Source organism: Pseudochaenichthys georgianus, chromosome 21 (assembly GCF_902827115.2).
Source record: "Pseudochaenichthys georgianus chromosome 21, fPseGeo1.2, whole genome shotgun sequence".
NCBI lineage: Eukaryota > Metazoa > Chordata > Actinopteri > Perciformes > Channichthyidae > Pseudochaenichthys > Pseudochaenichthys georgianus.
The window spans coordinates 31690155-31702923 of record NC_047523.1 but is presented as its reverse complement, the minus strand read 5'-3'; the positions used below and the strand labels follow the sequence as shown (position 1 = coordinate 31702923).

Genomic DNA, 12769 nt, shown 5'->3' with positions numbered 1-12769 from the left:
ATAATTGGTCTTTAAGATTAGATGTGTTTTATCTGCTGATTGGGAATGAATTTTAAAAATGTATTAAAGATATGCCAACTAAAGTAAATAATAAAGTCAACTCAGAATGTTGGCCCCTCAAAGTACAAAAAACTTCACACATTTGATATTTTTTAAACATTGCTGTACAATTAACAAACGAGCGATAAAACCAAACCATTATGAGTCATCCGACATTTCATATCTAACCTGGTCTGCCAATCTTCAAACAAGTCAAAAATACAACAAGGTAGAAAGATTATTCCAACTTGGCAGTTTTATATATAAAGGAAATATTTAAGTTTGAATATTAGAGTTGACTAGTTAGGTTAGATATTTTTGCAAGGCAGTGAGGTAATGAGGTGGGAGAGAAGCGCCTTAAATAGTCAAAGTAAAGCCTCGCCGTGTTCGGCAGAGCAGAGAGCAGCAGAGAAACTCGGCTGCTCGATCACACAGAAACGCCTCCGAGCCTGGCTGCCGCGCCGCTGGCACGCCACTTTTATTGCCATGACCTGGGGCCCATTAATCAGCCTGTTGCGGGCCCCTCGGCACGGCTCCTCCCTGCCTCAGCGCTACCATCCCCCAACAGCTCCCCTTACCCCGACTCCCCGAGGCCAGTCCTGCTTCAACAACATCCGCAGCTGACAGAACTGAAACGGTGTGCGTGCGTGGGGAAATGTGCTACAGTGGAGCTGCACATGTGTTACAGCCACGTGCAGACTTTGTGTTTCTGCAAATTGCAGACACCGTTGAGAAATCACATCAGTCCCGTTTCCTTTATTTCCTGGAGCGACACATGCACCTCTCGGTCTGCCTTACACGTCCACACACACGCACACACACGCACATGGCTCCTCTTGCACGAGAACAACATGATAGCCTAATGAAATAAATAAGCCTCTTACTCAAATGACACACTGCCTTTATGGATATTTCCATTTAACCGAGATGAAACTTCCACTGCAAATATAATGGACATATCAGTCCCCACCTTTATCTGTATATCTTTTTCCAGATAAATAAAGCTGAGCGACAACAGAGAGAGGAAATGATCTGTTCTTGTTCAGGTCCTTACTGCAAAAATACAGTGTGGGACACCACACTGTATTAAGGCCTGTTATTTCCCCACAACGTGCACACTCGTGCTGATGACCGACTAGTTTGCACAGACACGGCACCTGTCATTTCCATGAAATTAATAGTAGCCTAGCCCAGAAAAGATAAGAGGCTGCGCCGGGCCTCAAGGTCAGGATCAAGCACTTGACGGCACACTGCATGCACCGCCGGGAATACAGCTCAGCCTTAGTATGCAAGGACCCCTGTAGGCTCTGCACTGCACATTCAAAATGCAAAGAAAATGTGCCTTAAACAAATAGGGGCAAAGTTCCCTATAACCGCAGCATGATAGTGCTCTTAAATACTGTGCCTAGCCTACTTTGGAGAACAATAGGTGCACTATAATTGTGTAACAGTAGGCAGGGAAAGGCACCTGAATTCCCTTTTTTTTCTTTAATAGTTAGAAAAACATTCATTTCAAATGATGGGTATAATGTTGATGTGTAGATTGGATTAAATGTTGTATGGATCTAATGTACTCTGTCAAATTTTGTGATGCAAATATCAAATTTTCTTTCATGATTTTGCATGCATTTGTAATTTAGCCACAGCATTAGGTCTACATGTAGGCTTAATTACACTTATGTTGCAAAAATTGCCTACGATTGTACATCTCCTCTTGATCGCAAAATGATATTAAAGAATGATAACCGCTTAAGAAATGTAGGCTACTTTAGACTAGACAAAGCTGATCAATAAGCCTGCATACAAACTACTACAGGAAACTAGACCAAATAGTAAACATTTCGACAGATTGAGTTGGTCCCAATTATTAAAAAAAGACACATCACAGACGACAGGGACTGTGAGAGATGAGGTTAAATACACACACTATGCCTCCCTCCTCTCTGGGCGAGAGCTAGCGGCACCATCACCATGTATAATTGGCAGGTTCAGATGTGTGTCGTGTGTATGGTGCTTCGACTGAGTCTCGTGAAACTTAACCAAATGCATCGTTTTTTCACACATTGCATTGAATATAGTGTAATTGGTCAAGTCATATTCTTACCTGAAAATGATTTTTGGGAGGTGAAGATGCAACCTTCACCACTAACCATGAAGACTTAACAAAAGGCCATAAACCTATATTTCACATTTATAGTTTCAGTGGGCTATAGTAACATCAAATTAGCTTGTTGCTTGTGTTTTCTAATCTGACATTAGTGGCCCATAAACCGGATGCTTTAAATATTCTCCGGGAGAAACACTTCCAAAATGTCACCATATGAAGGACGGGGGAAGGAGAAAAGAGAGGGAGGGAGAGAGAGAGAGCTAGGAAAGGAGGAAAAGGCAGTGCGTGTTGACGCTCATCCCCGCTGCTAAGAATAGTTTGAGCAACAAACAACTCCCGACGGCCGTCCAATCCATCACACTGGTCGGCAGCAGCAGCAGGCAGGGGGGGGGGGTGAAGTAGTGCTGCATTTATAAACCAGACCGCTGGAGCGGAGCCCCGACTCGCGCCATTAAACAGAAAACCACCGGGTGTTTTTAGCGGAACCTCATATAGCTCTGCATTTTAGGGAGGAAGAGCAAACAAGGGCAGAGGGACCGACTGATAAAGGGAGAAAACTAACTCGCGTATCCGTCTTTCCCCTCTTTTCCTGTTCCTAACGACAATTACTTGAACTCTCCGTGACCCTCGGTACACGCACCGGCACCGCTCAGCATTTCCTCCGGGGCAGGGGCCTCTATTGCCCGGGAAGCACTGGTTGCGTGCGCACCGGTAATACACGCGCGCGTGCGTGCGTGCGTGCGTGCGTGCGTGTGTGTGCATGAGCGAGAGGGAGGGTTGGTGGAGTTGGGAAGGTGGTTGTTTACAACAGCTTCCACTCGCTTTACAAGTTGACAAATAGCCAAGTAGAAACTCAGATCTACATTAAAAGAACCGCAGGGCCATCAATCATGTATACATAAATACCTGCAGGGTTTATGATCAGGTTTTCAAAAGTCTGTTCGGTAACGGGAAACCGGGAATGTGGGTCTCGCTAACGTGAGTGAAGGCTCCCTCTCGCTCTTTGTCCCTGGAGCTTTGCCAGACTCTCTGAAGCGCAGAGCTCCGTACAGCTCTGAAAAAATGCAGTGTGACGCAGGATAATCTCCGCAGCGACGGGGGTGGGGTGGGCACAAACAGGGATTGAAAGAGGCGTGCACACACCGTACACACGACCGCGAAGTTGTTTGTGCCCAAAACGAAAGGAATTCTGCTCACACTGCCGGTGAACCAAATAGAAATCAGCGGGTAAAAAAAATATGAGAAAAACAGAGTGTGGGTCAAAACTACAGCCTGACTACCAAGCACACAGCCTCAGGGCCTCGCACACCCAGCATCATAAAGACAGACAGAGCGTGGAAGAGCACGCATGCCCAATTTGAATTGTTATTGATTATCAGGCTGACGTGTGCCAAATGGTCCAATTGATTATCTCAATTTAGACTAAGAGTCCATATGTGGAACCTACTGCTTCTCAGTGTAGTTTCTGATAAAAGTATGGCATATATTCATTGTACTACGTTTTTAGTTTATTTTGTATATTTATATTTGGGGTAAATACTTGTTACGAATACTTTATTTTTTTGTAATGTTTAATTATTTTGTGTTTCCAATCGTTTTTGTTTTTGTACCTTCTACTTAGGCTATTTCCTTATGTTGTTTATGTTGGCACCACCATACACCAAAGCAAATTCCTTATATGTGAAAAAGTTCCTGACAATAAGCTCCATTGTGAGACAGGGGTGTACAGACTGAGGGGCTCAGAGGAGATAAACGCTGTGGAGAGACATAGCTGCTGGGGGAGCGCAGAGGGAGCAGCAGCGTCTCCTCAGCTGTCACATTATTAGCAGCCGAGCTGTAAACAAGGGGCCCCTCCGTCCTGCGGGCCGCCGCACAGCCGCATGCAAGTCGGTGCCCGGTTCAACCCCCCCTCCTTCTGCAACACGGCCGTCAACAACGGCGACATTGTGAGGCCCCTCGTGCTGTCACTAGGGCCCGGGTGGCGGCTGCTGAACTGGCTCTATTCATCCCGGGCCAAATGGGGACTAAATGGCCCTTTATGCCACCAAAGGACCCGATTGTAATAGAGATGCGCATGCACGAGTCGGACCGCATTTACCGGAGGTTTCTTGACTTTCCTTTGAAATGCTGGCGTTGCTTTCATGTGTTTGATGTTAGGCTACTAATGAAAGAACATTACGCTAAAGGGCTGATCCCCCTACATATAACGCCCCCCCCCTTCATATATATAGGATGAATAGTCTGTTTAAAAGAGAAAGCTTAATTATTGGTGGTGTGTAAAGACAGGCTTAATTAGGATAAATGACTGTCAGTTTAACAGGTGCCGATTCATTGAGGTAAACCGAGCTTCCACACCTCTGACAGGGCCTACATTTCTAGCCTTTAAAAAGGTCACACACTTTGGGTGAGCAAATGACGCCGAGAAATCTTTCACATATTTTTTTGTCTTTACTATAACGATAACTGTAGGTGTTTACTTGGTTTAGAGCCGAGTTATGATCCTAAACTCGAGGTCAAAAGCTTTTATAACCAACATGAAGTCAGTCATGTGCCACGCAGACGGCAGATAAAACATTCCAGCTCTGAAGACAGCTGCTGTAGAAGACTCCTATCGCCATCACCCTGCTGCGCTGCCAAGCGTCTGTGGGATTTCGTCAGATAGATAGATGCCCGAGGCACCGACATCTAAAAACAAACGAGGAGGCATGATCAAGACCGAGCCTGCAGAGAGGCGAGGTGCCATCATTACTCTGCTGCCAAATCAATCTTTCGATAGGCCAGAGCGAGGTCAGGAGAGTAAACACAACCTTAGTGAGACTTAGATGTTTAGGAACAGACACTGTATTCGTGTATTAATTCATCTAACATCTATTTGTCAACAGAAGTCCACAGTTTGCCTTTGGAGACATGATTAACAGACATAATATAGGCAAGATGATTAAAATCTCTAAAAACTAGTATAAATGACCATCTGTGCGCAATCGTGTGCAGAAATGTCAGTTTCAATATGCGAGGCATGTGTTAAAGTACATACATGTAAGATGGGCCGTAATGACCTATGCTGGTGAAATAGTACTGGGGGGGGGCAACACATCTCTGCGGGGAAGTGATCCGTGTGCTCCAGACCTCGTCGAAACAAAAAGCTTTGTGCAGCGCTGAGAGAGAGAGAGAGAGAGAGAGAGAGAGAGAGAGAGAGAGAGAGAGAGAGAGAGAGAGAGAGAGAGAGAGAGAGAGAGAGAGAGAGAGAGAGAGAGAGAGAGAGAGAGAGAGAGAGAGAGAGAGAGAGAGAGAGAGAGAGCTCTCCCGTTTCATCGCAAGGTCCCGGGAGGCCAGCACGGAGCATAGCTTCAATCAAACCGTGACGTCTCCTCCGGGAGCTTCGCAGCGCCTGGAAAACCGATCTCTCCTCGGCGCTCTGCCGTGCCTCCGCTTTTGTTCACACGCACCTCGCTCCAGCAGCGCCGAGGCTGTTGTTTTATATCCAGGCGAGAGAAAAAAACAAGCGCGACAACAATAAGGCAGACCTCGTCGTGTCTCGTGGCTGGATCTTAAACCGAATATTTACTTGACGGTGTTTACGCATTTCCCTGCCTGTCGTCCAACACATTAGTGGTTTGATTTGCAAAACTGGTCCCGCGTGATTTCCTCTATATCTGCAGGTAATATCCCCCGTGTGGTGCTTATTGATTCCGGATAAACAAAACGGCCATACAGAAGGTTAATGGGCTTAAAATGGAGGTGCGGTTGCCCGTATACACAGCAGCAGACCCCCCTCCCTCCCTGGACACCCCACGGTGACACATCCACGGTCACATCACTCAGCATTACAATATGGCCCAGCAGGCAGGAGGCTAGTGATACGTTCAGGTGCACCTTCCCCCCCAGCACGCACAGATCCGTAGAAGCTCTTAACAGTAGAGTATACTAAACATGCTTTAAAATCAGACTTCCCGGATGTTAAGGACATATTGATATGGATTATACGAGTGTGGAGAGAAGATGTTGACAAAAGTAAAAGTTAAACATTGAAGGAAATATTTGCATATTTCCATTGGTGTAAAGTAGCTATACTCAAGTACAATTTTGAGAGACCTGTACTTAACATGCATATTCCAATGTGTTGCTACTTTGTACTTCTACTCCACTACAATTCAGAGGTGAACAGTGTACTTACTTTCACATTTCAAAGTAGCTGCACCTTTACCATCTTTGATAAACATATAATGCATTAACAATTAAAATGAAAACATATAATATATATTATTCCGAGCCACTTTGCATAATGAGTACTTTTACTTTTGTACTTTTACTTGAGTTACATTTTGAAAGCAGATATTTTACTTGTAGAGTATTCCTACACTCTAGTAGGCCTACTTCACTTAAGTACACTATCTGAGTACACCTCTGCATATTTCTATGAAAGTAAATTATAATCAAATAAACGCCAAAACTAAATCCTATTTTGTTTGCTGCGCCAACCTTGACCCCCACTTTAGACAGCTAATGGCCCTGAGCAATCAAACCCTGTTTTCGTAAGAAGTGTGAAGTCCTGTCGCGAAAAGAGGAAAAATAAATCGGTATGTCAATATAGCAGCCCTCCCCCTCCGTGTTTTAACACCTGGAAAACAGATCAGTCCCACACTGACTTCACAGTGGAAAAATGATGCGTAAATCAGTCCCACGTGGTACGCTATAAATAAACTCGGCCCACACGAAATGTGAAGTATTTGTTTGCTTCCACGACACGCACCACTAGGGGAACAGCCTCTATTACCAAAAGATCAGACTTAGCAGTTTAAAGAGCAGAGTCAGGAACAAGGTTATCTTGGCTGTAAAGTGTGTGAGTTATTGTGAGGTCGAGGGCCTCTGGGTAATTTGAAGGCAAACAATAATGGCATAGTTGCATAGAGTAGGCCAAATGAGTCTTATAGGGGCAATAAAGAGGAGAAGATTGGCACAAACATCTAAATATAATATCCTGACAAAATGTCATAATATATTGACACTTTAGGGAAAGTCCATTTGTCATTATTTCCACACAAAAAAAGAAGTGGGACAATGCTTTATCAAAACATAACTCGTCCTTTGGAACATTTGGTAAATAATTAGCCTTATGGTTTTACGTATCATTGTTCGTAATCCTCAAATTGGGAACAATGATCTGCACTTGGTTTGTTTTTATTCTTTAAAAAGTACAAGATCAAATCCAATTTTAAGTCGATGTATGACACGCTCATGTACCCCCACCAAACCAATGGTGACCGAGGTGACATTTAAATACAATTAACCCTTTATTCTGCATAAAATCCCCTTGAAGTAGCCTCCACCCCCCACCAGTTAATCCCCCTGCTCTTTTCCAACACGAGGTCCTGTTCTCGCAACCTGCGCGAGCATCAGCAGCGTGCCTTATGAGCAATTCTCTCCACCGTACGCGAATTGGCTGCCGGGAGCGAAGTGGTCTTTTTAGTAGCTGCTTCCCTCACTAAGCTCGTCAATGAGCTGGAGCCAGCCAATATGAGGCTCATCGATCGTCCTAAGAGAGCGTCCCCTAATTAGTGCTGCGTGGCTCCGGGACAGGCAGCAGAGGCGAGGAGGAGAACTCCCGCAATAGGAGCCGTTCTCTTCTGACAAAGTCATGTTAAGACACAATGCCTTATGGTTAAACCCTGCTTTGCTGGTCGCGAAAAGCTGGCTTCGCAGAGGAGCTTCGGAGACGCGTAAGGAAAAGACGATTAATTTTGGAACACTTCCAGCCAGCAGCACTTATTTCAATTAAACAGCAACTTGATGTGGTTCATACTGATGGCTGCCACCCACACATTGGTTCGGGGGGGCTGTAGTAGAATAATAAATAAAACAAATGATAATGGCAGAGTATAATTTTGTGGAACTGCAAAGTGGTTTTTATATGCGTAAAAGTTCACAAAGTAATGAAGAAATGATCGTGACAGTTATAAGTGGCACTTTTTAAAAAACAAAACAATTTGGATATAGTTAAAGAGGTGACACTTTCTCCCTGGTAGGGAGCAGGGAGTAGCCTATCGTAGCTGCAGGGGGAGGGAGGGTCCTAACTGGAGCTATACACGGATCCTTCGTGCGCAATGGATATTCCACCGCAATGCAAAGAGCAGTCACACAGCCAGGCTGCGTGCGAGCGAGTGAGAGGGGGAGAAAACACACTGCAGCGCAAAGTCATATCGGAGAACACCTGCAAGACATGAAGGGGGGTGTGTGTGTGTGTGTGTGTGTGTGTGTGTGTGTGGCAAGATGCCAGAGCGGTTTCCATCAACTAGACAGGAAGGTGAGCGGTGCAGTCCCGTCTCTCCCCCCCCCACACGCTACCTTTGGGACTGATGAGACAACTGATCAACGTCCACTCTGTCCAAACAAGCCCCCCCCCCAAACCACGAACACACAGTCAGCTGCCACACCAACAAACACACCGCGGGGATGCCCTCCAATTGAACTGAACCGTGTATAAACGGAGCAGCACCGCTCGCTTCCCTTTGGCAGGGCGAGGCTGGATTCCGTAACCTTGTTTAGCGCAGAAGCTCCGTGTGCGCGCACGAACACGCGCTCACACACACACTCCCACCTTCTCCCCCCACAGGCTCTATCACACTTCGCCTCCAAACAGAGTGCGAAAAACCTGAATATTCACCCACTGAGGACGGCGCCACTTTCAAGTCCGCTAATCTCTGGGACGTCCTTCTCACCTCCCTCCGGTTGACAGGACAGTTGTAAAGAGGCCAAGCTCACGGTCGGGTCAGTGTATGTGCATGTGTGTGTGCGCGTGTGTGTTATTTATCAACCACATGCCACTGCCCCGCCGAAACGCACAAAGACCACCCTATGCGCTATTCTTAGAAGTGGCCGATCCTCTCCCAGTCTCTGCGCACAACATCGCGTTTACATTCAACCCCACAAGAAGAATGTCTTTCATTTAAAAACACTAAAGAACACACTGGATATTTTGAAAGCGTCTGTGTAAGTATTCAACAAAACTGTCTTCATTCAGGATTTTTCCACATCGCCAAAGCCACATGTGCAAGAAAATACATTACGATTTGTTATGGATTATCTCACCTGGGTAATTGGTGCTAGATCCAGCCGTCGTCTGTGCGACCCACTCACGCCTTTTTCCTGTTTTCCCAAGTTAACTGGGAGGACAGAGATCCGTGCGTGCGTAGACGAGCCCGGTTCACGATCGTGTCTGCCAGAGACACACGATCCCGGCCGGACAAAAAAAACAACTAAAAGTGTTTTACAGGTTATCCACTTGTCACGAAACAAAACAAGTCTAACATATACAGCTCTTCTATTGTCTACAGGCAACTCTCATCCATTGCCCGATATTTTCAACGGACTTTTCTGCTGCTGCAAATGTCACTTGGATTGCCATAAAGCAACAAAACGATCCTGCGCGGAGGAAAAACAACCGTCAGGACGCAGCGAAATCCACTAAAGGAAAATCCGTTACGGTCCTTTAAAGTCGGGAGAGCCAATGCCCCCCTCAGGACACAGGTGGCGAGGTCGGTGGACTCGCGGAGAAATTAATTCAGCTCAGCCGTACCTCGCAGCAGCAGCGCCATGTTGGGTTTCAGCGGAGCACGCCGTCTTCGGAAAAAAGCCCCTTTCTCCCGCTACCCGTCACTCCATGTCCTCCGCGATTCCGGAATCCGTATCTCGGAGGGTTCGCTGAAGGTTACTCTGTGTGGCTTCTCGTCCCGCGTTTTGCTCGAGGAGCGTAGAGAGCACCCCGGTTCGCGGAGACTTCGCAGGGAGCTGTACGGGGAGTGCCGCACAGAATGGATGAACGAGACCGAGCGACTCGCTCCACTCCCACTCGCGCAGACTCTACCCAGAAGGCCAGTCGGGAGACCGCAATTACCATAAGCCTCCAGCGCACGGCACTGGCTGCGCGCGCACGCACACGCGCGCACACACACACACACACACACACACACACACACACACACACACACACACACACACACTGAGACACACACACTCAAGCTGAGGCACACAGAAAAGCACACACAGGCTCCGCTGAAACTCCAAAACAAGAATAGGCGAGGTTTTACCGGCACAAATAAAGCAGAAAATGAAGTAGAACTGATGATGTTATCTATATAATGTGTTATATTATCATGAAAGCAATAAAAGGCAAGAGCAAATATTTAAATGTTTTTTTACAAATAAGGAAAATAGAGGCTACACCATTGGAAAAGTGCACACATGCTAAACATATGATGTACAAAAGACATACTCACGTATTGTCTAAATTGAGAAGATGGCAACAACTGTAGGCTTCATGAACTGTTGTTTGTGTACCATAGCTCCCTTCTTCCACCCACATTTCTAGCATTGTTCATATTTTGTCCTAAAAATGTAGGATGTGGGACACACATTTAATGTCACTTTTGTTTTTTTCCAAGCCAACAGATAAGGTAAATCTGCAAAGCACGAGGCAACGGGGAGAGAGGGGGGGAGGAGGGAGGATGGGGGGAGAGAGGGAGGATGGAGAGAGAGGGGGGGAGGAGAGAGAGGGAGGGGGGAGAGAGAGAGAGAGGGGGGGGGGGAGAGAGAGAGGGGGGGGAGAGAGCGAGAGAGGGAGGGAAGAGAGAGAGGGAGGGGGGAGAGAGAGGGGAGAGAGAGAGGAGGGAGGGGAGAGAGAGAGGAGGGAGGGAGGAGAGAGAGAGGGGGAGCGGGGAGAGAGAGGGAGGGATAGAGGGAGAGGCAGCTCAAGGCTGGGGCACATCTGTTAAGGCTCCCATGTCAAGTGAAGGAGGAGGAGGGAGGCTATGAATATCAAGCCTGAGGTGTGTGTGCATCATGTGCCTGCATTTGTGTGTGTGTGTGTGTGTGTGTGTGTGTGTGTGGTGTGTGTGTGTGTGTGTGTGTGTGTGTGTGTGTGTGTGTGTGTGTGTGTGTGTGTGTGTGTGTGTGTGTGTGTGTGTGTGTGTGTGTGTGTGTGTGTGTGTGTGTGTGTGTGTGTGTGTGTGTGTGTGTGAGAGAGAGAGAGAGAGAGAAGAGAGAAAAGCAGCAGACAGACAGAAGCAGAGTAGGAGTAGGAAAGAGAGGGGGATTGGAAATGGAAGGTCTGGCTTTACGTTCGCCACAGCTGTTGAAAGTAGAAATTAAAGCAGACAGTCATACACAAACAAACACAAAGCTCACAAAGCACCCGCATGTGGATGCAGTCAAAAGCAAAGCTCATCTTGAAGGGCAAATTACCCAAAAAGTATGGAGACAGGCATGAAAGAAGTGAGCGGAGAGAAGAGGATCCTTGAGATGAGAAGAAAGGGAAAGAGGGTGGGTGTATTGATGCACAGAGATAAAACTGCACTTCTCATGGCTGAGGCTGCATCTTGTGAAAGTTGAAGAACTTTAATCCAACTTAAATAAAATCAGGCCCCGTCATTATCCCCACTCTCTACCTCTCCTAACTGGGAGTTGCCCACTATGACCACAGCCACTGAACACTGACCAAGGCTTCGTCCACACTTTTGAATCTGAAAAGATGTCAATCTACCCCAGGGTTCAGGTACATTTCTAGGATGTTTAATAAGCAGGAAAGTGCCTAAATCTCTTCTTCCTCATTTGTTTAGACAAATACACAATTGTGAGTTCCCAACAACAAGCAGTGGAAGAAACACTTAATGGTTACCCTGTGTGTCAGCTGCTTATGTCACTTATAAGTTCTCCAACCCTTAGGATGAGCTGTTTGAAAAAAGCTTAACTCACTAATTGACCGTAGTTTTTGTTTGTTTTGACAGATAATAAAACGTGAGTTGATTGCATCTCACAGATTCTTCTTCCTATAAGGCCAGGTTCGGACAGACTGCTTTAAACATCTCAATTGGTCAAACCCAGCTGCCAGTGATGGCTTGTTGTCCAAAACAAACTTACCATGCATTTGTGTATGCATACTTGTCTGTTGATGTTGGACATGGAGCTGCTGTGACGCAAGTCACATTTCAGACTTGATCTGACAATAAAGTAATATCGTATCGTACCAACAAAGAAGCAAGCCCACCTGGCAAAAGATAAACCTGGCCTAACTTCTGACTGCAAAGCAATGTCACCTGGCTAGGTGCTGCTGCAATTGGCCAATCAAAAATGTGTGTGAGTGTTAACTCGTGCTGTTGCACCATGAGATGTCAATTCATCAGTATTTTATTCTTGATCACAAAGCCTTCTGACAAAATAATCATGAATGCCGGTTGATGACAGCAGCTGTGCTCTGTAATTGGCTGGTTTCATTTTTCCAATTGACAATCTTAATTGTACTGCCACGCAGTCCTGCACCAGTCTCAGGTCATTGTTCTCTCCGTTCACAATAAAACACAGGATCAGCATTTTTAAGATTCATCTACGCTGGAGACGTTTTTTTGAAGCGGAAATGAAAAATTAAAGGCACAAAAAAAATGAATTGTTTTATTAAGCTGGCTAGAATGGACAGTCTATGCTTCACTTCACTTGTCAAGGGGCTGACATTATAGGACACTGTAACACATGCCATTTAATGGACTTTCTATTCAGGTTTATACATTCAACTAAGATATAACATTTCCTATTCACTTAGTGTTGCTTTGTTTATGTCCACTCCATTTATAATGG

General features: G+C 45.9%; 1 protein-coding gene across 2 annotated transcripts in view; it reads right to left on the bottom strand.

Moving 5' to 3' along the window:
• The window catches only part of bcor (BCL6 corepressor), a 34572-nt gene extending 24579 nt beyond the window's left edge, over nucleotides 1-9993 (bottom strand). For both annotated transcript variants that reach the window (XM_034110313.1, XM_034110314.1), the window contains exon 1: nucleotides 9233-9993. The gene's annotated coding sequence lies outside the window, so the exon portion shown is untranslated. The remainder of the gene's footprint in view (nucleotides 1-9232) is intronic.
• Between the last annotated feature and the right edge of the window lie 2776 nt (nucleotides 9994-12769).